The following is a 25,331-nucleotide window of genomic DNA, read 5'->3' on the forward strand; positions in this document are numbered from 1 at the left end:
AGATGATACATATGTCTAATACTATGCAAAATATATTTGCTGTCATAAATCATAGTTTTTACTGTTGGAAATACCAAGGTATGTAGGTGGCAAAATCTCTTATTTAGTAGTTTACAGACTACATAAAAAGTGCCTCTGAAGGAGAGTATTCTGCTGAAGCTTCCAAGTCAAGTAAGCACAGAAAGATTAAAAGAAAAACTCAGACTATTCATGTTACGGTTATATGAATTCTTGCACAAAATATAATTTGAGATTAAAATTTAGGGAAGGCTCTTCTTTCCAAATTAATTGAATGTATTAGGATGGTTCTTTGCATCTGGCTATAGCCCCACAGATAATATAGTACAAATGATAGAGGGCAGGCAGAGAACCAAGAATTATTTATTTTCCAAAGAAGCCTTTTGCTTACATTAGAATCTGAACACAGTTCAGATGAGCAATCTAGCTCACAGGTCCTGTTACTACCTGCTACTGATGAAAAATAACTATTGAATCTGAGACAGTAAATTCACTTTATTTATGGATAGGCCATTGCTCAAAAACCCAGGGTTTCTATCTATATTTGCCTGTAGAAAACCTTTCAGCCATACCACTTTGATCTCATCAGATCATATACATTAAACAGATATGGGCCTTACAGTATTTGGATGGGAAGCCTTCTATATAAACAGGAGATTTTCAATATTTCTTCAGACACAGAATATTAATTTCTAAGATGTTATCAAAAAGAGAAAAAGGAAAGATGAGACAATGGAAGTGCTATGGTCACTGCACATTTCTACTGACTTTACAAAAAAAAATTCTTAGAGTCATAAAAAGAAGTCCTTAATCTTAAATAACATACTAAAATGTACAGAGAAGATTCGGCAAAACACTAAGGGTATGTCTACATTGCAATTAAAATCCCACTTGGACTCATGGGGCTTGGGCTAACAGTATGTTTAATTGCAGTGTAGACATTCGGGATTGGGCTGGAGCCTGGGTTCTAGGACCCTACAAGGTCGGAGGGCCTCAGAGCTTGGGCTCCAGCCTTGAGTCAAATGTCTGCACCACAATTAAATAACCCCTTAGCCTGAGCTCTGTGAGCCCATATCAACTGGCACAGGTCAGCCACAGCTGTCTAACTGCCATGTAGAAATGGACTTATCCTATAAACCTTAACTAAAAAGTATCAGAGAAAGTATGATTGGTGCCATTACAAGGCAAAGTTAAGATCACTCGGATATCTTAGTGGTAAATGTTTACAACTTTTATTTGTTTAGATTTCTTTTAAGTTTAATCTTATATCTTAATTTTGTGAATTTATAATACTTGTTTTCGGAGTTAGAACATTCATATGCTTTTTATCCTGAAATTACTGGTATGTATGCTCACCCCAAACTCCAGTTCAACTTTCTTCCTGTTTGGGGACAGAGACAGAGTATAGCTTCTTTAGATCACATTTATTAACAGGAAACAGGCACACAAACAATAGAAAACAAGTCTCTACTGTATTCACTTAGAGTTTCAAAGAACTTCTACATTTCTTTGGTTTAGCCAATATTATCAGACTGTGTGATCACACAACAGGCTATAGACTATAAAAAGAAAGACAACATAGCAAAGTACAAGAACATTAGAGAATGTTTCAACAATTGAAGTTAGAGTAGATAAGGGGAATTTTCTTTTCAAAAAGTTATAGTTCTTAAAAAAAAGTCCTGATTCCATGAGAGAGAGAAAATAAGTAAGATAATATCTTTTATTGAACCAACTTCTTTTGGCAAAAGAGACAAGCTCCACGGAGCTCTTCTTCAGGTCTGGAAAAGGTAATCAGAGGTCACAGATAAATACAAGGTGGAAAAGATTATTAAGCACAAGGAGTTAACACATGTTGCAAGAAACCAAAATGAACTGGGCAATTAACACATCTGCAGTATAGCCCATAGAATAGGTATTTACTAGGTAAGGCATAGGTATAAGTTAAGGCAGTTATGTAATAAACCTACAAGCCTCAAGACCTGTAAAACAATAACTTAGCTAAACTAATCAAGGCCTAAAAAGCTCTAGCATAAGCAGCGAGCCACAAGTAATTCTAGATCATAATCACAAGAAAGAATACTGTAATAATTAACCTGCTGACAGGTATATGGCACAAGATGCCAGCTGCTATCAGCTTGGGATATTTTAAGATAGCAATGCCAGCAGATGTCCAACCACAAGAATGCCATGGCAACGAATAAATATATACGCTAATAAGCTTGAGGTAAAAGGTCTAGTAACCTATAGGAGAAGGGCACCCCAACATTAGTGCGGTCCGGAAGTCCAAATAAGGAAAAGGGGCTGAAGCCCCTGCTGAATGTGCATTAGGCATAGTAGCATCAGCATAACACATTATAAAAGCTGTATCCCAGCCTGTGTGCCATGGGAGATGCCAGAATGACAACCACTGGTGGTGGTGACGATGATGATCATGACAGCTAACACTTTTAGGTTTTTCTGCAAGGAATGATGTGAGTATATGATGCTCAGATGCTCTTTCCGTATTATCTCTATCTATCTTGCTGGGCTGGAGTGATTGTGATTTTGCTAATTGTGTTAATAAAACTACTGAAAATTCTGAAGCTTTTTCCTAAGTGTGAGGATGTTGCAACCATACATATCATGATTCCCAATTTACAATTAATTCTAACAACACTGTGCCTGATCTTGGGACTAGAACCTTCCAAACCTCAGACTGTTCACTTGTTACTTAGGGATTTGTAAGTAATCAACAAAATTAATACACAATCAAAAGATAAGGCAATACAGTCATAGGACAAAGGAGAGTTAATGGGTTATAGATTGTTGTGATGAAACAAACTGGAGTTCTGGTCTACACTACACAATTACTGCAGCATAACTATGTTGCTCAAGGGTGCGAAGAATGCACCTCCCTGAGTGACATACAGACCTAAGCACCAATATAGACAGTGTTATGTTGATGGAAGAATGTCTCCTGCCAACATAGCTACCGCCTCTCGTGGAGGTGGAGTTATTAAGCTGATGGAAGAACTCTCTCCCATTAGCTTAGAGCAGTGGTTCTTAACCTATTTACCATTGTGGGCCACATCCAATACTACCTGTATGGCCCTGAGGATGTCACAAGGGCTGCAGCTGTGCGCTGATTGGGCCGCAGGTTGAGAACCACTGACTCAGAGCATCTTCACCAGAAGCACTACAGTGGTGCAGCTGCGCCGCTGTAAATCTGGAGTGTAGACCCGCCCAGAGTCTCTACTGAGTACATGATTTTTGGTGCCTAGCAGAGTTATGAATTTAAGCTCCCAGGCTCATTATTTGAAGGTATTGTGCAGGTTCCCTTTGAGGATGAGGACAAGGAGGTCAGATACAACATTCCACATTCTTCCCTTTTTTATTTTAAAGCCTTAAATATTTTAATCTAGCACTTCAAATTTCAACTACAGCTTTCAGATGTGCATTTCAAAATGGATATTTTTAACCAGCCGTGTGACTTGTGATTTGACTATTACAAGATAGAGAGCCGGGATAAATCTCTCTGACCAGCTGGAAGTGGTGTAGAGGCAGCAAGTATAAACCCAAAACATTTGAAGGTGGCAGACAATCTTTTAGCATTCTACAATAGCCTCTCTGTCCAATCTAAAATCAAACACTACATTCTCAATGACCTCACACAGGAAAACGATAAAAAAGACACAAACACCATGCCACCTGTGGGTGAACACTTTTCACAAAGTGATCACTCTATATTTGACCTATCAGTCCCCATCCTCAAAAGAAACCTGCACAACTCTTTTAAAAGACAAGCTTGGAAGCTGAAATTCATAACTGTGCTAGAGACTAAAAAACATGGTTTTGAAAGACACCATCTTTATGGTTTATTACAACAACAATTTGTTACCCACTAAACCTCCATTTTTTCCTATGACTCCATTGGCCATTTTACCTTGAATAGTCCCTTAAAATATGTGAGAACTAAACTATCTGTTCGATCTTCTTTTAGCTGTGACACTCTTAGTACCTTTTCCAGACCTGAAGAGCTCTGTGTAGCTCAAAAGCTTATCTCTCTCACCAACAGAAGTTGGTCCAATAGAAGATATTACCTCACCCACCTTGTCTCTCTAATACCCTGGGACGCACCTGGCTACAACTCCACTCCATACAAGAAATACCAATAAAATTCAAACTTCAACATCAGTTTGTAACTGCAAAACGTGATCAAATAACCATCCCTTCTCTTTTTGACTTAAGAACTAAAAATTGCAAAGCAGCAACTCAAAAAACGTAGAAAAACAATTCATTTTATTATCATCACTGCTTCATAGGAAAGATGCATGCTTCATGAGTTAAAGGATCGGGAGGGGAAGTTATGTTCCGTTACTCAGCTAAATGTTTTTCAAGTAGAAAAGTACTTTTTTATTGCTGTTGACAACCATATCTTCCTATGGTAGGAATGATATTCTCAGCACTTCTGATTTATCAGTAATACACAAAAGCTTTGGCTTACTCCAAAATCACTTTCCATTTGCGGGGTGGGGTGCATGCAGAAGGACAAAAAAGGATTAGGTTATGATTCATGTCTGAAGCTGCATGCTATTAGAGAGATGCTACCCTTGTACTGGGCTTGTAATTTTTCACCTATTTTGTGGCAGAACTCCAAGTTATTGGGGTACTGTATAGTCGTTCACATATTCTTGTTGTCACAGCAGAACAAAAATATTTTCTGTCTCCAGGTAACGGGAAACAGTAATTCCTAAAATACATTTTTTGTTTTACATTTCAGTTAATTTTAAACATTCTTGGCTAAGATGGGACAGAAATAAGTTTCCAAAACAGTTGCATTTTTGTAAACTTCAGATTTACGAGAATCCATTCTTGAACCACTTGAGAATTTTTTATGTGAATAGTGTTTTTTTAAATAATAATATTAAGCAGAGGTATTCTGTTGTGGTCAGTCTCTGGCTCATGCTTTGCCTATTAGTTACATGTTTTTGTTCAAGGTACAGCTGAAATGACTGCCAAACCAGAACTTGTTATGATGATGTTTCCAAAATGTTTTAAACAGGATCTGCGAAAAGTCTATTCTCTACTACAAACTAGAATTGATGCATGAAGAATTCCATGGCTTGGAAGGGAGGAAAGGATATGAAATATATTCCTATTATTTGGTTAAAAATAAATGGCTCATCTGCTTCTAAAATTAAAGGTGGCTAGTAGCAGTTACACAGTAGTCAAGTCTGAGCTCACACTTCACATTTCATTGCCGGTTTCCGAATGATTTAAAGTTCTTAAAAAAAAAAAAAAAAAAAAAGTCAAGCATAGATTAAGCTTCATTATCTGCCAACTTCACTGTAAACAAGATTTAACCTGCAATATGGATCAAGCAACACTGCCCAAGAAACAGGGACACTTTTTATGTAATAATTAAACAGGTCCAATATTTGAAATTTCACAGTTGACAAATCAAGTTTTATTACATCACTAAATAAATAAACCAATGTTTTTATTGCTTCTAAGGCAACAATGCTAACATGAATTCTTACCAGTCAGTATAATGTTTCAGTTTGATGGCCATTGGCAACAAACTGCCTGCATATTAATCATTGTGTTCTGCTGAATCAAGAGGGATTCAATTGCATCCTTTTTTAGTCAATAGTTACCAGCAGAAAAGGTAACCAAAGGTTATTTAATTAAGCACCACAATACTACACACTATTTTCAATTAAAACCAACCGGAGAGTTTGACAGCGAGCCGGGAATCCCTTTCACTAACCCAATTTACTCTCAGTTTACAGCACCTTCCACAGAAATCTTATCCTGCAGGAGGTGAGTTAGCTACAAACTAATGTTTGATTATTTAGTCCAGCATCTCTTTCTGAAACTATTAAGTAGAGCTGTACTGGAACCAAAATTCACCTCTGATAGAGGATTTTGAATTTCTGGGGGGGGGGGGGGAAAGAAAAAAAAAAGGTTTCAAATCAGAATAAGCTGGAAATGCCATATTTTTCATGGAACAGAAATTTGAGAAAAAGTCTGTTTCGGAAGAACCAAAACAGGTTTCCTCTTAAATTTCTGGACAGTTCCCTAGCCACCTGAGGGGGCAGCCTGCTCCACTCATCTGCTGGGTAGGAAGCAGGGGAGCTGAACAGCCCACCAGGCAAACAGCCAGAAATCCTTGGAGTTTATATAGCCCAGCAATCCCAGGGAGCTTGCCAGGTGGACAATTCCAGGAGCATGGGAACTGGGCAGCCCACCAGGCAGGCAACCCAGAGATATGGGGATACTGGCTGCTCACCAACTAGGCCATGTGGGAGACAGGGCAGCCAGGCAGGCTGACAAGAAACCAGGCAGAAAGTTTAAACGGAGTTGACATGTTCCTGTGGAACGTTTTGATTATGTTGAATAAACATGTTCTGATGGAACATGTTAAACTGTTAAACTTTTTTTTTACCAGTTCTTTTATTAACCTTGGGATCAGAGCAGGGGACTGGCACCTAGATAGCACCATGTTTGAATGTCAGAATTCCATATAACAGATTGAGAGGAAGAACTTGTTTCCATTTCAAGCTCTACTTAGCCGTGTAACTTCACCTCTGCGTCTCAGTTCATATATCTGTAAAATGGATATAACTTATATGGAGAACATGACAGACAATATTGTTTTGAGATCCTCAAAGTGCTATGATTTCAAAGTAGCATGTCCTTTTATAAAATATGCAATGATTTTTACAGACTGACACAGCAGCCCACGCAATACAAGCAACATGCTTTGCAAGTTTCCTCACATCATTTTTCCCCAACACATCTTACTCCTGATCCTGTTCTTTAAATACTGGCCTCTCCAAAAAGGACTATCAAGTGTGTTAAACTGTGGTGTAGACTGCTTCTATGGAATAAACATGTGCCACATCATTAAAACTGACTTCATTTAATTTTTTTAAACCCAGTCATCAGAGATAAAGTAGAGGATTAAGTGAATGTATCCAGTCCTACATTCTTTTATGATAATTAAAATAATTAACAACTGTAAATGCATCTTTGACCCTCTTTGCAATTTAGCCATTAGATGTTATTAAGTAGGTAATTCAGTTAGAAAAGATCAAATTGGTACAATGTTTTTTCACTCATTTGCCTTTACTCTTCAAAACCTCTCTCTGAGTAGTCATTAGACTAATAAAGACTTCATGAGAGCAAACGGCAAGGTATTTAGAAATGCTTAGAAGAGAGTGTCAGGTGGTGAATTAGGGTTGCCAGGCATCTGGTTTTCGACCAGAACGCCTGGTTGGAAAAGAATCCTGGCAGTTCCAGTCAGCACTGCTGACCGGGCTGCTAAAAGTCCAGCTGGAGGTGAAGCGGGACTATGGCAGGCTTCCTGGCTCCACGCGGCTCCCTGAAGCAGCCAGCATGTCCCTGCGGCTCCTAAGCGCAGGGGCGGCCATAAAGGCTCCACACACTGCCCCCACCCTGAGCGCCAGCTCCACAGCTTCCATTGGCCAGGAACTGCAGCCAATGGGCACTGCAGGGGTGGTGCCTGCAGGCGTGGGCAGCACACAGAGTCCCTTGACCCCTGCGCCTAGGAGCCAGAGCAGGGTCAAGGACATGCTGCCGCTTCCGGAAGCTGTGTGGAGCCAGGTAGCCTGCCTTAGCCCCGCTATGCTGCCGACTGAGAGCCTGCACCCCGAACCCCCTCCTACACCCCAACCCTCTGCCCCAAGTTGGAACCTCCTCCTGTATCCTAATTCCCTCCCAGAGCCCTCACCCCAACTCCCTGCCCCACCCATGAGCCACCTCCCACACCCAAACTCCCTCCTGGAGCCTGCAGCACCTCCTGCACCCCAAACCCATCATCCCTGGCCCCACTCCAGAGCTTGCACTCCCAGCTGGAGCCCTCACCCCTTCTTGGAGCCCAAACCCCTTCCCCAGCCCAGAGCCCCCTCCCTGCACCCTGAACCTATCATTTCTGGCCCCACCCTGGAGCCTGCCTGGGAACAGGGGCGGGGCAAGGGTATTTGGTTTTATGCGGTTAGAAAGTTGGCAACCTTATGGTGAGAATACATTACGGAAAGAAGCCTGGTTTCATTCTTAAATAAATTCACAAAATGCAGTACAATCTGCAATTGACCAGCAATAGGCAGAAATGCCAAAGGAAGAAAAACTAATCATACAATTGTAACTTTTGCTACATAAAAATGCTTAAGTTCAACAGAATCATACATGAACTATTCCAAGTATCCATTTCACAGCATTTGAAATACAAACCTACTCTACACTGTCTATGCTGTAAGTTACTATGGCCTTTTGAGCTTTCATTCTTACAGCATTAGGAAGCAAGAGCCCCCTGGCTGCCCATGCATCAAGGATAGGAGGTTTAACCACATCAAAAATAGCTACTGTACTAACCTCAAGGTGTGTTTATTTTTAAGGTTGGAAACAGTCAAAAAAGCTCAATATTTATTAAATGTCAGTTCTGAGTGACCTCTAAATAACCTACAGACACACAAAGAATGAGGGCACTTTCTGAAGTTTTATGATGTAGCTAATAGAAGATCTAAGGCTCAAAGCTAGGTCCAATCTACAGTAGGAAAAAGCTACTTATAACTGACAGTTACCAAAAGCAAGTCACTCTTCCTCAGATGAATAAGCCCTTAATGTAAATGTAAGTTATACTTAAACTGAAAGAGGGTTTTACAGCTTTTGCCCCCTAGATAACTAGAATCTGTTTCAAAATAATCATAATACATGGATATTAGAAGTTAAAGGAAACAAACTAGTTCGCACAGACGGGCTTTTATGTTGTACAGAGATGAGATCCCAAGACCCCAAATTATAGCCATTAAAGCAAAAAGTCCCAATCAGAATGAAGTTTTTGAAAATCATATCCTATGTCATACCAAGGCATTAAGTTTTTCTCCTAGCTTGTCAACAGTGTTATTCTACAACAAAAATAGCTGAGCAAACTTCAAGAATTTACAGTAATTCAGAAGATTAAAATTGATGAATAATGGAACACTGACAGACTCATAGAATCACGGACTGAAAGGATGGGAAGGGACCTTGAGAAGTAATCTAATCCAGTCCTCTGCACTCACGAAAGAACTAAGTATTATCAGACCATTCCTGACAGGAATTTGTCTAACCTGCTCTTAAAAAAAAATCTCCAATGATGGAGATTCCACAACCTCCCTGCGTAATTTATTCCAGTGCTTAACTACCCTGACCGTTAGGAAGTTTTTCCTAATGTCCAACCTAAACCTCCCTTGTTGCAATTTAAGCCCATTGCTTCTTGTCCTATCCTCATAGGTTAAATGAGAACAATCTACCCCCATCTCCTTGTAACAAGAGTTTTCATGTATGTAAAAGGTTATGTCCCCCCCTGCCACCCTCAATCTTCTCTTTCAGACTAAACAAACCTAATTTTTTCAATCTTCCCTCATAGGTCATGTTTTCTAAGCCTTTAATCATTTTTGTTGCTCTTCTCTGGACTTTGTCCACTTTGTCCACATCCTTCCTGAAATGTAATGCTCATAACTGGACACAACACTCCAGTTGAGGCCTAATCAGCACAGAATAGAGCAGAAGAATTACTTTCCATGTCTTGCTTACAACACTCCTGCTAATACATCCCAGAATTAAGTTTGCCTTTTTTTTTTTTTTCGTTTGCAACAGTTACACTGGTAACTCATATTTACCTTGCGGTCCACTATGACCCCCCAGATACCTTTCTGGAGTACTCCTTCTTAGGCAGTCATTTCCCATTTTATATGTATGTAACTGATTGTTCCTTCCTAAGTGGAGTACTTTGCATTTGTCCTTACTGAATTTCATCCTGTTTACTTCAGACCATTTCTCCAGTTTGTCCAGATCATTTTGAATTTTAATCCTATCCTCCAAAGCACTTACAACCCCTCCCAGCTTAGTATCGTCCGCAAGTAAGTGTACTCTCTGTGCCATTATCTAAATCATTGAAGAAGATATTGAACAGAACCGGACCCAGAACTGATCCCTGCGGGACCCCACTCGTTATGTCCTTCCAGCATGACTGTGAACCACTGACGATTACTCCCTGGAAATGGTTTTCCAACCAGTTTTGTACCGACCTTATAGTAGCTCCATCTAGGTTGCATTCCCCTAGTTTGTTTCTGAGAAGGTCATGCAAGACAGTATCAAAAAGCTTTACTAAAGTCAAGATATACCACGTCTATCGCTTCCCCGCTATCCACAAGGCTTGTTACTCTGTCAAAGAAAGTTATCATCTTTAATGGGAGACATTTTTGAAAGAGCTATTAGAATTGGCAGTTCTTCCCTCTACCACAGTACCTTTAGAGCCTCAGTTCACAGCTATTCCTAATAATGGCATTAAAAGTAGCAGTTTCACCATTATCTGTTCCCCCAGAATGAGGATTTCATTGCTAAACACGCAGACAAAGAAGCCCTAAAGCAAAGTTAGTTCGAGGCAAAGATTTAAATTTGATGCTCAGTACATCAGTTTTGACCTTCGGCACTAGAAATTGAACCAACGTCCCCAAAAACAGTAAAGGCTCTTAATCTCTCCCTTACATACATTGCATCTGTGCCAACACACATTCCTTAAGGTTGATTTAAGGTTTTGAGTTTCCAAGATTCTAATGCCTTTGCTATGTTCGACCATTCTGAATGTCTGCCTGGCAGCTTGTGAAACCATAACTTGCATTTCTCCCTTTTTTGTAATAGTACATCCATGAGGAATTACTTTATTTTTAATAGCTTTCCTAAGCAGAAGGTCAATAGGGTGATAGAAGTTTGGAAGCCAGTTTTGACCGGTATTCTACAATCAGTATTATTAACACAAGAGAATTGGAGAAAACGAAGCCCAGAGTCTGAGCATCGTTCACTCAGACAGTGTAATAGGCTATGAAAGCCATCAACCATCACTGGGGCCATAATTGTGTCATGGGAAATTTTACTGTGAGTGCTACCACTTAGCCTAAAAGCTGTGAAAATGGAAGGGAAGATTTTGAAGACACAAATGGGAGTAAGGCAACCTACTTAAAATGACTTTCAGTGGAATTTGGGTAACTAGCCTTGCCCCTTCTGCCATACAAAAATTCAAGATCATTAACAAGCACCCAAAATGACCTTTTTCCTTTTTCATGTGTGTGTTTTAATAAATGAATAACTTGGGGATTTAGGCTGGTCACACTAGAGCCCACCTTTGTAAACCCAACCAGTTCTCATTTACTTATTGTTTAAGCCATTTGGGGAAGGATTATAAGAACACCACTTACAAGAATTACTGTTAAGCAAACCCATTGGGTTGGTCTTTTCTGTTGACATCAGCTTAAGTTCCCACTACCTATTAACTTACCATGTAACAACAGCAACCGAGTCCCAATTTTGCAAATAGATCTCTATGGGGAAACCTCTGCCCTGGCACTGAGCCTCAATGAAGTCAGTGTAGAGCCACTTGCAGGATCAGGGCTTGAATGGTTTCCAGTGTCAAGTAAAATGTAGAGATTGAATAGAAAAGCTAACTAAAGACATCTTCACTGATCTCACAGGTCACTCTGACTGAGCATGTTGCTACAGATGGAAGTGCTTCCTGCAGGCCACCTTAATTAACACTTTCCTTTATAAGACCCTATTTTTAGTTGCTTTGTCAAACACACTGTTCAGGCTGAAATTTTCCATGTCAGATGAAACAAAGTTGGAGCCAGATACCCATTTCCAAAAACAGTATCGGGGGAAAAATCATTTTGCCAATATTAAGAAAATTCTTACAACGGTTGCATCGAGAAGCTCTATGCTTTGGAGCAGGGACTTGAAACTTGGCAGGTGGCTACCAGCTACTAGAAATAAGGCTAAAAAATTAAGCTAAAATGCATGATACTTTGAAACTACAACTTGTTCCAATTTAAAATAATTTCAAAAGACACAAACTGAAATATTTTCCTGATGATCATTTATGCTTACGAGGTGACTGCTCTGTCATCAGAAATGATAGATTTGTTACCTGGCAGCCACAGAAGCAAAGGCAAAACTTCTGAAGGAAGCTCACTATTGCCTCATTCTCATGAAAAACTGTGATGGCTTATTTGCATGTGGTCTAAATACTCAGACACATAAACCCAGGAGGAGTTATTGGTTTGTTTTGGGTTGTGTTTGTTTGTTTGTCTGTCAGGTGACAAGGCCAAAAAGAAAATGTCAAAGAGGAAGTACGAATCTGGCATTTTTAACTAGTATTAATACTTGTTATCTACATGTGCATCAGTAAAGGGTGAAATTTTGTCCTGTGCCTCTAAGAGTTTGTCCAGAAAGAGACTTAACGCGTGGCAAGCCAGTATGTGAATGCACAGCGCTCTAGTCTGCTACACACTAAGTTCCGTAGCATGCAGTGACATAATGCTATTTGAAACACTGGACTTGTGGGAGAAGAGGCTGTGCAGGCAGAGCTACACAACAGCTGCAGAAATGTGGACCTCTATGAGCAGACTGCATGAGGCATGCAGGCAATGGGACATGACTGGGATCAGCAGCAGTGGCGTATGAAAGCAAAGGAACTGAGACAAGCATACTAGAAGGCCAGGCAGACAAACAGTCAAATAGGGGGTGAAGTGCAGACCTGCCACTTTTACAAAGTGCTGCATGCCCTACTTGGTGGAGATCCCACCGCCACAATGGAGACCACCCTGGAGCCCAAGACAGACACTTGCCATCTGCAAGACAAGTAGACAACTGGTATATGTTGTCTGCAAGACAAGTAGACAACTGGTATAAGCCAGACATGTATATATACTTATTGTTTTTAAAGGTATTTTTCTTTTAAACACTTTGGCACTAAATATAATAGTTTGCTTTAAGAAGGCCGTCTGGTCACTGTTAACCACTCCAGATAGAACAGAACTGCAAGTACTGAACATAACTTGGACCTGCTGACATAATCACAGTATCTAGAGACTGCAGCCCAAAGCCTGTTCTGAAAGTGGGAGAATCACATGGCTCCACTTAGAAAGAAGGTGACAGCTCAAGGCTTTAGACATGGAAGGAGTGCTCTCAAAATCCAGGAGGGCTCAGCAGTGCAGTTAGTCTGGTAACTGTGACAGATGCCACTATGACTATGCCATGAAGGTGAAGGTGTTAAGATAATGAAATGTGAAGCAGCTGATAGCTAACTCCAGCTGATATTTGAAAGAGGAATGCCTTCCATCTTCAGTGAGAATGCAGAAATTATAAATTCCCCTGAACTGACACACACACTCTCCCCTCTCCTACCCATATACACTCCTACATACCTTAACTCTCTTATGCATTATTACATTCACAATGATTATCTGTAGAAGCAAGTAAGCAGCAGCAGCAAGACAGCTAAGAAGAATCAAAAGCCACCACCTATGATCCCAAGCAGCACAAACCTTCCAGTTTTGCACGGTTTCTGCAACGCAGCATCACAGAGACTTCATCACTGGTGAGATGGTGCTCACAAAAGCACTACCAAGGGATTCAGATTTACATTTTTCTTCTAATAATTTTAATGTGATATGGAATAGCTATTCTAGTTAAAAGACACCAACAGCTTCTCCTCAAACACCAAACTGTTTAGACCATTTACTCCTGGAGAGGAGACATAAGCTAACCTTAATAAACAGAGAGGAATAGCAAGATTTAATGTGAATTTAAGACTGAATATTAATTAATGTGACAGTCTCAAGACTGCTTCTTGAGTGACACTTTTTTTTTCTTTACTGAAGTAAAAGTACTGAAGTACTGTAAATGTTTCTTTGGTTTCATAGAAGCTAGTTAAAATCACTTACCTCTGCCCATTGATAAACTGCTTAGGTTATCCATGATAAACCAGACAGGAGTCACCAACCCCTAAATAAAATTCCTTAGTCCATTTATAAACTGTTTCAGTTATCTATGTTACACTAAAACAGAACTCACTACACATTTGGAGTTTAATAGACTTTGGTCTCAACTTGCCTTGAGAAGAGTTGCCACACCCAGTAGACCCTCTCTCTTGCAGTGTAAGCTGTGGAAAGCTCTCCACAAAGACACAGAGGAGGGATTGTGGTGGAAGTAACCACTGTTTAAATGCTTGTTTGGTTTTGTTTCTCTGGACTGTATACTTAGTAATTTTTGTTGTTTAAAATTATTTGGCACTCAACAACTTAACACCACTTTCTGCCCCACAAATCATTGCTTCCATTTGTTCCTGATTTTGCCACATGTTAACAAAGAGGGAAGGAAGTGATGGAGTTTGCACAAAGCAGAATTAATGAAACATCTCAATGCCAAAAGGAAAAGACAAAGTGATAGAAAGGCACTGGGTCACAGTTACATTAAGCAGCACAATGTGCTCTTTTACACAATCTGCCTGACCTCAATTAACGGTCCAGAAACTTTATTTAGTGACTGAGGCACAGATGAACAACAAAAAAACCCACCATGTTCTTCACCCTACTTTCAATGAAGTAGATGAGGGAAAGAAGTGTTGGAATTGGTTATAAAGGAATAAAGAGTGATGTGACGAGAAAGATAATTGAAGATAAATTGAGCAGAAGTGAAATACTGGTATGAACAGGGTTTCCAACAACATTTAAGATTTACAACTAGTGAAAAAAAATTATCATGGATACAATGTTCTCCAAAATATGTCACTGATACTCACCAAGCAAGAAAAAGATTAGATCCTCAGCCAACCTCATTTTCACCCATCCTTACCTACAACGATTTTAATTAACCTTTGAAACACAATGCACTTAGATACTTACACAAGATAAAATTAGTGCTCTGGAGGATACAAGATTAAAACAGACAGTATCTTCAGTAAAATAACTAAATGGGATCACAAGCAATTATAACTGTGTCAGTTTTAAGTGGGCAATTTTGACAATTGATTTAAACTATGCAAGAGGGTTGTTTGGATTTTTTTTTAAAAACTAAACTGAGATGGTATTTGTCAGTGATTCCTAAAATATTAAGGAGGCTGTGATTAGTTAAGGCAGTTCTAAACATAATACCTCTTATAAAAGCAAGTATATGAACAGTTGAGACATCTAACAGCACATACACACTACCCTTCCACCGAAAAAGATGTTACTAATGTCAAATTCACTACACAGCCCAACACATCACACTACTGACTTTGCTCCTGTGAGGATCCCAGACTTTCAGTACCCAAGTCCTCATATTCCTTTCTGTCCACCTCCTTCCCCTCATCCCACAGAGGTGGATTTAAGGTTGCAATGTGTGCTGTATGCTGATTGTGCTATTGAAGTCTTTCTCTGGGTAATAAAGAAAAGCAGTAAATGGTACCTTAATTGTTCATTTCCTTGCTTTTGTGGTTTTATGTTAGGTATGTTATATAGAGACCAACCTTAACTGATACACAGTGTAGTGGTTTTGTAGATCAATTTCCAAGATTATCTTTGAGTTTATCATGTTACCTACCAATGAGAACTCTTGATGTGTTCAATGCCATCCCTTCACAGAATCACTTCACCACCCAACAGAATTGCAGCATGTAAGTTAACTGGAGAGGAATGGCAGCGATTGGCTGAATTACCTCTGATGTCACAATACTATTTAATGATGTGAGCTTCTGAACTGGCCCTGAGAAGTTATAAATCATCTCTGTTAATTACAGTGGTCTACAATTTTTGAGAAGTCGTTTGCTTCAGAGATAAAATGTGATATTTATTATGTATTTTGATGTGCTGAATTCAAATATGACAATTAAAACAACTGATTGGCTACTGTTTCTAAGATATTTAAGTTTTTACATTTTATGTCTATGTATATTGTGTAGATAGTAGAGTTTTAATCATAAATTGTAAACCTAGGTCTTTTCATGTGTTTATGGTTGCTTTACATGATAATATTTCACCTGTCCTGTTTATGGAACACTTTAAAAATCAGCAAAAGGGTTATATAAATAAAATTTAATATGAAACAAAAGGCAAAAAACTATTATGTACATAGTTTAGTCCTATTCAGTGTCTACTCTGCGCTTCTTGGCTTGTCTCTTGTATTCATTAAATGGATCATCTCTTGTCACTGTCCAGCAATAGTCTGTAAGCATTGATGGGCTCCATTTGCCCTGATAGCCTGCCATGAGATTCCACTGCTGTAGTCTGGAGCCCAACAGCTCTGCCTTACTCTTGGGTAGTTCCAAATCCCTGACAAGGTCATTCAGTTCACCTTGTGTTATGAGGTGTAGTTCAGAGGAGGAGGATGGGAGAAAATGTGGGTCCTGTGACATTGATGGTTCAGGACCAGAAGTTTCATCCTCTTCCTCGTCTGACTCAAGTGAGAATTATTCTGGTGCATCAGGAACCGGCAGTCCTTCCCCGTGGGGTACTTCTCCGTGGAGAATGCACAGTCCACTTTTTCTTCTTTGACACACCTTTCCCAACTGGAGGCACCATGCAGAAGTAACAATTGCTGGTATGATCTGTTGGCTCTCTCCAAATCATTGGCACTGCAAAAGGCATAGATTTCCTTTTCCTGTTCAACCATTGGCGAAGATTTGTTGCACAAGTGTTGCAGCATATGTGTGGGGCCCACCTCTTGTCCTGATCTCCAATTTTGCAGCCAAAAGAAAGGTGATAGGCTTTCTTAACCATAGTGGTTATACTGCGCTTTTGTGATGCTAAAGTCACTTCACCACAAATAGCAGAAGTTATCTGCACTGTTCACACAAGTACGAGGCATCTCTGCTCACTTTGGCTAAACAGAAATGTGTCCCTTTGCAAAATCAAACACTGACAAGTAAGAGAGCATGACACTGTATGATTTCTAGAGCTGATATAAGGCAATTTGTTCAGCAGAGTGATGTAAGCTTCGTTAGGATTGCATCATCTATGACTTCTAGGAATAACATGATGCAATTCATATCATGTATGACACAATACCAGCTTCAGATTGCATCATTCATTGTTTTGCCTAAAAAGCAAGTACTGTCCAAACCCAGTCATAGATTTATTCATAGATCCAGTCAAAGACGTAGTTTAGTCATTTCTGGTTTAAATTGAGATCCCTTCCCTTTATAACTCACTTATCCTCCGCTATTTCCAAGTCAAGGGTCGTATATACTGACCCAATAGCATATCTTGAAAACTAGAGCAAATCAACAATTTTAAGCATCATTTTCGTTCTCAGTGACCCAGAATTAGTGAAGTTGGACTACATTTATTTCAGAAGCATTTTGGCTGTAGAGCAGTGTTAGTAAGCAAATTACTGCTTAATTATTTTCCCAAAAAAAACATGCCTATTCCCAGAGTTTCCACTGAATTCTAGTTATAGGGAAGTTTGAAGAATTAGTAAGAAGTGTTAGTTTGAAGGGCCCAAAAGACCATGAGGCTCAAAAGAGTAATTTCTTAAAATTAAAATAGAGCCCTTTAAGAAAATTTTAACAAACTAATTAGCACAATTACTTAAAAAGACTAAGAAAATTAATAGTTGCTTATTGATTACATGCTGCAAATTTGAGGAAGATTCTTCCTATAACACAGAAGGTTCTGTCCCTGCTTAAAGTAAAAAACTGAACCCAACCTTAACAATAGAGCTGATTACAAGCACGTCCAATAATTAAAAAATGGTCAAAAACAAGCGTCAGCCTTTTGAACATACTGACAGCATACACATAGTATTCACTCTTAAAGTTAACAAAAAACCCCAGACCCTAGCTCAGGCTTCATCACACTTCCTGCGGTCTGATACAATGCAGCTGCAGGGAAAGCTCAAAGTGTAAACAGAGGGCACTGAGGTATAGAAGCCTGTAAAACATGGCTGCAGAAAACCGAAGCTAGATGGTTTATTTTTTTTTTAAAAAGCCTTTACAGGGATAGTTTACATAATGTGTTGGATCCAAGACAGCAGCCCAAGTGGTTGAAGATCTCTTGTCTACGACTGATTCCTATCTTTTAAGGAGACAAAGTAAGGGAGTAAAAAGAAATCCTTACAAGGCACCAAAATCCTTAAACCTGACTGGTAGTTGCCCCTGCCCTGTGTATAACTTTCTGAAAATATTATATGCCCGTTGAAACCCTCTGAAAGTGTGGAGTTTGTAGCAGAAATAGAGACTAAATTACAGCAGCAACAATGCAGACAGAAGACAGTACCAGCTCAGCAAGGCCACCCCAAACTTGAATGTGTTAACTTGTAAATGAACCAAGAACATCATCATAAAAATTTTTCAGGCAGGTAAGGGCCAATGGGATTCTATATTCAAGAGTGAATGCAAAAGATTCTGAGGCATCCAGATGACAACTTGACATGGAGAAAATGCAAAAAGTGTCAAGAAAAGCAACTATATAAAAGAAAAATGTCCCAAAAACCAAGCAAAGCTCTGGCAAAAAATTAATATATTTGAACTGTTAATAGGATCGTGCTCTTTTTTTCTATAAAAGTTTCTGTTTGTTTGAAAAGAAACTTCCTCTCCAATTCTTTGCAGAAAACAAATAGAACAAAAGTGTGTGTATATATTAAGAATTGCTCATTGTCACAAATTCTAAGTAATTCAAATTAAGTCTATTTAACACAAAGAAAAAGTGACTTTACAGTAGGTATTTAAGAACAATGTTTGTTTTATCTTTAAAAAAATGTCAGTTCTGGTCTTCTCATTTTTTGTTTCAAAGAATTGAATAACTCTTTGTACAAAAACAGCTGTCTCAGCCCTTAATTGAAAAGACAGTGGTGTTGATTTTTAAGTAGTGGTTTTCTTATCTTGAAATTTTGGTCTCACAAGGGGAGTGTGAATTGCAAGGAAGAAAGGGTTATACATATAAACTGCCTCCACTGTGGTGGAATAAACAGCTGTGAAACATGAGTAATGTCCAGACCACTACATGCCCATGTAAGAAACAGCTTCTTCTCCAAGAGTTTTATGTTAAATACATGTTAACAAAAACCAGTGAGTTTAGAGAGTCTTAAATTTATTTAATCCTCAGTCAGGTTTCACTTTTATTGGTACACACATTGCTATAATCCTACCAGGTGTCAAGAGTTGTCTACAGATTCTTCTGGAGCAGACAAGATTCAAATTTTTAATATAAAAATCCTAAGCACAAAAAATAATTAAAAACAATGCCTGTCATCTTTATTCATTATAAGGCAACAAACATTTATCTCCCTTAGCCGGTAACTTTTGAACTATAACTAATCATCAGCCATAGGAGTCATTATTGAACTGGCAGGAACAGCTTTATAGTTAGTCATCTAGCATATGAATTCAGCACGTCCATATTGCAATTTGTTGATTTGAAAACATTTCACCTTTTTTATACTACCACTCCATAAACTTCACCTGCCTAAAGGCGTGAAATCCATGCTGGTTAATATTTTAGACTGAGTAAAATCTGCATTCGCAATAGGAAAAGTTGAATTGATGTTCATGTCAGGGTTTCCCTAACCATCCCACCTACGTTAGAACAAAATCTTTTCAAATGGAAAATGCCATTATGTAAGTGACATCGTACAAGTCCCATCTGTTTGAAAAGGGTACCCTAACAGGGTTTCCTGTTATTGTTTAAAGGTTTCCCTTTAAGACAAATGTAGCTACTGTTACCATACACCTACACACTGTGAAGCACTGCCATAAAGACAGTTTAAGAAAAATAATTGGGGTTTCCAATAACCTATTTTTCATGTTGTTATTGAGACTAATTTCAGAATAATTACTGACATGAAAAGGATTTATAAGAAGTGCCAATAAGGATCTTCATGGTCTCATTGGTTTTATATTTCGATGGAAAGTGTAGAGAGTCATAACAGAAAGCTTAATGCAATAACTGGTTTCCAAAATGAGATATTTTTTGCAAAAAACAGTACTCTGAATTTCTTCCGGCCCAATATTCTTTAAATTTAACGTGGATTTGTGGGTGGATGCCTAGTTCTCTTCTTTCACAAACAAGAACATCCTTCACCTTCCTTAATTCATGTTAATATGACATGACTGCCTGAAAAGATTTGGAAAATCTTATAATTCTAGTTATTTATTATAATTAAGTTGACATGGGCCTATTCCTTCCCATACTACTTGCAAAAACGCAAAGTGAAAAGACCAACCTTAATATATAGACCATAAGAAAAAATATTTTCAGTTTATATAACTGATATTGAGAGACTATTGATGATTCTTATTTGCACTCCTAGCACTCTTTTTTAAAAGGCATTCCTAGTTACTTAATAGATGTATATGAAGAAAACCTCTGCATTCTGCCTTCAATTTCTAATTGGCAGTTTTTACAGGATGTAAAGTTTTGGTTACTATTGATCAAGTCTCCATTAGAATCAGTAACCTGATGGTGAAAGGCTTCTTCCTGACTGTAGAGCAATCTCCAGAATCATCCAGTTCCTAGTCATACATATACAATTATGTATTTAGAACATCCACCTAAACTTCACTTACAAGCAAATTCAGAGTTTGAGGTCAAAAGGGACCTTTAGATCATCTGATCTGATCTCCTGTACATAACACAGGCCATTCAATTTTACCTACATACCTCTATACTGAGTCCAAGAATTTGTGTTTGACTGAAGCATAACTGGTGTTTGACTAAGGCATAAATTCCAGAAAAGACATCCAGTCATGATCTGGAGACAACGAGAGATAGAAAATCCACCACTTCCTTTGGTAATTTGTTGCAAGGGTTAATCAACCTTGCAGTTAAAAAATTGTGCCTAGTTTCTAACTTGATTTTTTGTCAAGCTTCACTTCCAGCCTTTGGTTTTTGCTATCCTGTTCTGTGCTAAATCAAAGAGCTCATTAATATCCCACTATTGCCACCCAACAAAGTATTCATACTCTAAGCAAATCACTTCTTAATATTCTTTCTGATCACTGTGAGGGATTTTCTCCAGCCCTCAAATCATTTTCATTGCTCTCTTCTGCGCCCTCTCCAATTTTTCAACATCCTTTTTTAAACGTTGATATCAGAACTGAACACCGTATGCTAGGATCGGTCTCACCAATGCTGTATACAAATACAAAATGGACCTCCTTACTCCTACTCACCACTCCCCTGTTTATACATCCAAGGATCACATTAGCTCTTTTTGCCACATGAACACACTGGGAGTTCAAGCTCAGTCGCCTATCCACTATGACCCCTAAATCCTTTCCACAGTTATTGCTTGTGATATAGAGGCTCATTGACGCCAAATGGCAAAGGGTTCACTATTCTGTAACAGTAATTCTTGACAAGCCTGACAAACTCACTACATTCAACACATTGCTGTCACAGTATTTCTCCAAAGAGGGTCAAGAGAAGTCTCTAAGATCTCTCATGTCCGTGATCCTCATAATTGTTGCAAGATGTATGTACTGTATGTACTTATGATATTTAAGGAGTTGTGTATATACTTGGATAATATGTTTTAAAGTCTGAATCAAAGAAGGGTTGTCAAGAAGTTTTTGACCAGACAAAGAATATATATTCACCTGTCTGCCTTGGTTCATGAGAAAAATGGCACTGTAAGCAAACACAGTGGAAGGCCATTTGCACACAGAGTCACCATGAGGATGTGAAGGCAACATGGAACCAGCATACCAGGGAATAAACCTCATGGGAAGTCATGACAGTGGGGACAAAACTATGAACACTGGGGATATCAGAAGTAGGCAAAACAACCTCTCTTTATCCTTCATTGAAGAAGCAAAAAAGACAGCCCCTTTTGCCTTAGTGAAACTTTTCACTATAAACAATCTCATTGCTGTGATGTTATATTGGAGTTGATCCTCAGTTAAAGCAAACAAGCGGGTGTGTGCACTGGTCCTTTGGGGACAGCTTACATGGTGATTTTTGAGACTGTCCGGTGACAGGGGCTGGACACTGCAGGTGAATGTATTTAGGGGCTCTGGGGTTGGGAGGCATTTGTTGTTAGCCTGCAAGGCAAAGTAAGGGCTAGCAAAGACCTGAGGAGATTGGCTGAGTGGCTAACAGACTGCTGATATTAGGGAGTTAGCACCCAGTTAAGCACAAGCAAATATTCCTCTCACTGGAGGCTGGGATGATTCTCAGTCCTAGGCACCCTGAGAAAGTGTCACACTACTGTCCAAGATACAAGCTTTCCATTCTATAGACATGGCCTGAATTGCTTGATCCTGGATATCAAACTCTGATTTGGCTGTATTCTAAGTCATATTGTTTGAATGGGCTCAGGTTACGAGGCAATCCAGCTTTCTCTATATGACTGTCTTGCCCTTATCGTTATTTACCACTCCGCCAATCTGCAAATTTTCTCAGCAGTGATTTTATATTTCCTTCAAGATTATTGATGAAAATACTGAAAAGCATTAGACCTAGTACTGATCTCTGTGGAACCCCTCTGAAAACAACCCCATTCAGTGATTCCCCACTGACAATTACTTTGAGATCTGTCACTCAGGTCTCAATCCATTTAACATGTTCTCTATTAATATTGTACGCCACTAATTTTTTAATGAAAACGGTATGCAGAACTAAGGCAACACCTTGCAAAAGTATAACTATATTACACCTACGCAGTCACCTTCATCAACCACACTTATAATGTCAAAGAATGAAATCAGGTTTGTTTGAAAGACCTATTTTCTATAAAACCATGTCAACTGGCATTAATTATACTGATAGCCTTTAATTCTTTAACAAGTGAATCCCATATCAGAACCTGTCACTTTTGGTAAGCTGTTACGAAAAGCTTTCCAGACCTACCATTTCAAGTAACTCAGCAGTAACCAGAACCATCTCTGAAAAGCACCATCTAAACTATCAAAATTCTTTATTTGGCTATACAGTTCTATTTTTCAAAAGCAAATATTTAAGAAAATTGGCTGAAGAATTAAAAATGAAGTCACCCATTCTTGCATCCTACTCCACATTGTGTCCTTGTCAAATCCATTACCCTCAACATCCCTGAAGAGGTCACCCAAGTCACTGACAGAGCTCCAAGTACTTTTCCACATACACATTTCATCTTGTATCCTAAATATGACAAAACCAGGCCATCTCAAGAATGGTATTTTTAATATGATAATTCATTAAAGGACCATATTTTACATGACTTTCTGTGGAGGATCTTGAGTCCAATAAGACACCAGTTATTTCCACTTCTCCGTGAAACACATTCATGACAAAAACAATGATAAGTCCTTGTGGCACCTTAGAGACTAACACATTTAATTTGGGAATAAGCTTTTGTGGGCTAAAATCCACTTCATCAGATGCATGGAGTGAAAGATACAATAAACATAATACATATTCTAGCACATGAAAAGATGGGAGTTGCCTTACCAAGTTGGGGGTCAGTGCTAATGAGACAATTCAATTAAGGTGGAAGTGGCCTATTCTCAACAGTTGACTAAAAAGGGTGATATCAAGGAAGGGAAAATTATTTATGTAGTGCTAACGAGGCCAATGCAATCAAGGTGGCCCATTTCCAGTAGTTGACAAGAAGGTGTGAGTATCAGCAGAGGGAAACTTACTTTTTGTAGCGACCCATCCACTCCCAGTCTTTATTCAGGCCTAATTTGATGGTGTCAAGTTTGAAAACTACTTCCAGGTCTGCAGTTTCACGTAGGAGTCTGGTTTTTGAAGTTTTTTTGGTTGAAGAATTGCCACTTTTAAGTCTGTTAATGAGTGTCCAGGAAGACTGAAGTGTTCTCCTATTGCTTTTTGAATGCTACAATTCCTGATGTCTGATTTGTGCCCATTAATTCTTTTGCACAGAGACTGTCTGGTTTGGCCAATGTACATGGCAGAGGGGCATTGCTGGCAGATGATGGCATATATCACATTGGTAGATGTGCAGATGAATGAACCCCTGATGGTATGGCTGATGTGGTTAAGTCCTATGATGGTGACATTCATAATATAACTTTTTCCTAATTCAGTTGCAACTGCATAATCTAACTTTAGAGTATTTGTCATTTAAAATGAACAGAGTAAACACTGACGTGAACTATAAAGCACTTGGCCAAGCTGGGAAATTCCATTTGTTTAATTTAGCAAGACACACTCCAGGCAGGATGCATTTTATTTACAAAAACTTGGCTTCGCGGCAAATAGTTACAGCTACTGTACTTGTATGTTCAGAGACAAACAGGATCATAGATGCTGGAATTGGGGTGCTGCCACACCCCCTGAACTGAAGCAGTAATAACAGCCCAAATACATAGTTTCCACCTTCAGCGTCCCCATAGCACCAATGAACAAGATTGTAAAAATCAAGTGCAACAGAAGGTTTTTTTTCCCCTCAGATAGGATTTTTGCTTGAACAGTAGAATGTACAGCAAGCACATCAAAACAAAAAGTCTGAGCTAGTTAGAGGCCTGAACATTTATACTTTACATTTAAGCAGAACCAATAATGCTTTAAAAAGAAACCTAACTAGCAGGATAGTGATTTTCATCCAAGTATAGTTAAAACTCTCCTAATTTAAAACAGAGGAAGCTCAGCCAGCAATGTCACAGTCTAGAAAATTGCCACTACCTTTCAGCATTTGTAGATTACTTACCACGTAACAACTGAAAGTTAATGCAACAAAGCAGAATTCCACATTCTCAGTAGTCTTCTTCTGGGACAAACTGTATCTTATTGTAGACTTCAGCATTTGATTTATTTTCTTAAGCCAATACAATTTATCAATATCCTGACTTGTTTAAGAAAAATGGACGTTCTGCTGATGTGCTTCTGTTTCTCTAGGCAATAAGCACATTAAACAAGCAATGAAATGTTCAGAGATTTCACTAAGCCATTATAGGAGGCACAAGTAGTGACACTTATAGTTAATGTTATCAGACACTTTTCATTTTAAGAGATCTTTCAGTTGCTTATAACTTCAGAAAAAGGAAGGAAACAGCTGTAGCAATAAGTGATCATTTATACAGTGAAGGGGGCCAATTTAAAGTTGCACAGGCAACCTTAATTTTGTTATTTCCTAACTTTTGGGTGTTTCTTTGCAAAACTGATGTTTTTTTAATGAAGCTTGTGCATGTAACTACATATATGTGTACTCATGTGTGTATTTAGATAGCAGAAGACATTTTTCATTGCTTCATTTCCACATGTGGCTCATCAAGCAGGGACTACAGAAGTGACTTCCTCACAGTTAGTAACAGACTCCCCATCAAAAAGTAAGGGAGTAAAATAATGCCTAGCTCTTAACCTATCCCTTAAATCAGGCTTTGTACCAGATGACTGGTGGATAGCTAATGCAACACCAATTTATTAAAAAGGCTCCAGAGGCAATCCTGGCAATTGCAGGCTGGTAAGCCTAACTTCAGTACCAGAAAAACTGGTTGACACTATAGTAAAGAATTATCAGACACATAGATGAACACAATACATTGGGGAAGAGTCAACATGACTTTGGTAAGGCAT

At 38.8% G+C, this 25,331-nt stretch overlaps 1 protein-coding gene across 4 annotated transcripts in view; it reads right to left on the bottom strand.

Moving 5' to 3' along the window:
* Positions 1-25,331, bottom strand: part of LCLAT1 (lysocardiolipin acyltransferase 1) — a 203,102-nt gene that overhangs the window by 124,309 nt on the left and 53,462 nt on the right. The window contains exon 1 of one of the 4 annotated variants that reach the window (XM_050948604.1): positions 11,339-11,446. The exons of the other annotated variants lie outside the window; for them this stretch is intronic. The gene's annotated coding sequence lies outside the window, so the exon portion shown is untranslated. Of the gene's footprint in view, positions 1-11,338; positions 11,447-25,331 lie in introns of those variants that run through there. 4 annotated transcript variants of the gene reach the window in all.

Source organism: Gopherus flavomarginatus, chromosome 4 (assembly GCF_025201925.1).
Source record: "Gopherus flavomarginatus isolate rGopFla2 chromosome 4, rGopFla2.mat.asm, whole genome shotgun sequence".
NCBI lineage: Eukaryota > Metazoa > Chordata > Testudines > Testudinidae > Gopherus > Gopherus flavomarginatus.